Source organism: Lagopus leucura, unplaced genomic scaffold (genome assembly GCF_019238085.1).
Source record: "Lagopus leucura isolate 7727_CA_CO unplaced genomic scaffold, USGS_WTPT01 Super-Scaffold_100022, whole genome shotgun sequence".
Classification (NCBI taxonomy): Eukaryota; Metazoa; Chordata; class Aves; order Galliformes; family Phasianidae; genus Lagopus; species Lagopus leucura.
In genome coordinates this window covers 2,058,343-2,059,843 of record NW_024962275.1, presented here as the reverse complement: position 1 = coordinate 2,059,843, position 1,501 = coordinate 2,058,343, and the positions used below count along the sequence as shown (strand labels likewise).

Genomic DNA, 1,501 nt, shown 5'->3' with positions numbered 1-1,501 from the left:
AAAAAAAAAAAAAAAAAAAAAAAAAAAAAAAAAAAAAAAAGCTTCTTCCTCTTCTTCCTTCAACTCAGATTTATGACTTCTTCAAATCCCTACAGGAAACTACTAAATTCCTTGTTAAGTCATCTTAGGCTACATGATAATTATTTTCTAAGCCCCTCAGGACTGGGATTTCCTTCCCATTCGCAAGCAATGCCCAAGCACAAGCAGCCCCCAGCCCTAACCACGACAGAAAGATCCCAAGGCACACATCCCACACCACAACTCAGAGTAACCACGAGCGCTACATTTCTGACATTCGAGGTTCAAAGTGATTTAGGATCTGGGCAATCTCAGCCTCCTGCACAGATGCGTCCTTCCTTCTACACCTGCAAGAACCGCAGCAACACAGCACTCAAAAGAGTTCTCAGCAAGGAGCTCCAGAGCAACGCAGCCACAAGAAACCCCAACACAGACACATTTTTCTTGGCGTTACCGCAAGGACAAAGCAACATAATTTCAATTCCAGTCAAAGCTATGTAATGCAAATAGGTGAAAGCAAGTAACCGCCGCTTTGGCAGCAGCAGCTTTGACAAAAGGAAGCCGAGCACAGAACGCTTCCACCGCCTCCTCAAATAGGAAGCGGCATAGATTCACTCCACCCGCACCCCGAAAGTTGTTTTTCTACCAAAGTTCACGACAACAGCGCGGGCCGGGATGAGAACAAGTAGAGATAACACCGCAAACCAGCCCCATTGTGTAACAGCACACGGCAGCACACTGCAGCAGTCCCCAAGCCCGCACACACCCTCGCACACCGACGTGCTCCAGCGATGGCGGTGCACAGTAGGGAGGCGGCCGGCAGCGCACAGCGGCCCAGCCCCTCTCCCGACTCCGGCCCGCCCGCCTCACCGCCCCGCGGCCCTCCGCCCCGCGCCGCCCTGCCGAACGGCGGCCTGCAGCGTCCTGATCGGCGGCGCCCCGAGCAGCGCGGCCCGGGCAGAGCCGCAGCGGGAGGACGCGGAGCCGGGCAGGGCCGCGCTACCGCCTAGCAGTACCGCGGGGCCCGGTGCTCCGCGCCGCCCGTCCCCGGCTCCTCCTTACCTGGGCTCGGGAAACGCGTCGCCGTGCGGCGTGGCTCTGCAGCCCGGTCGCCCTGTAGGCACTGGAGCGCTCTGCTCGCGCTGGGCAGCGGCCGGGCCGGGTCCCCACCTCGCTCCGGCGCTCCCTCAGGCTCTGCTCCGCTGGCTCCACTGCGCCCCCATCACCCCCCTTATCCAAGATGGCGGCGCCCCTCGCACGGGGTTTCCCCTCCCACTCTCGACGGGCTGCGGGGCTGCACAAAGGTGGGCGCGAGAGGCCGCCACGGAGCCAATCGCGGGAAAAGTCCCGCCTCCCGCCGGCGTCGCGGGGCGGGAAGGGAAGGGCGCGAGGCGGCCGCGCGCACGCACGCAGGTCTCGCCCTGCGCCTGGCGCGCGCCGAGGGGTGGGCGGGAACGCGGTGGGCGGAGCGGGGCGGGGCGGC

At 61.8% G+C, this 1,501-nt stretch overlaps 1 protein-coding gene across 1 annotated transcript in view; it reads right to left on the bottom strand.

Moving 5' to 3' along the window:
• Positions 1–1,225, bottom strand: part of RAB14 (RAB14, member RAS oncogene family) — a 15,277-nt gene extending 14,052 nt beyond the window's left edge. Inside the window, exon 1 of the mRNA XM_042878981.1 lies at positions 1,081–1,225. The gene's annotated coding sequence lies outside the window, so the exon portion shown is untranslated. The remainder of the gene's footprint in view (positions 1–1,080) is intronic.
• Between the last annotated feature and the right edge of the window lie 276 nt (positions 1,226–1,501).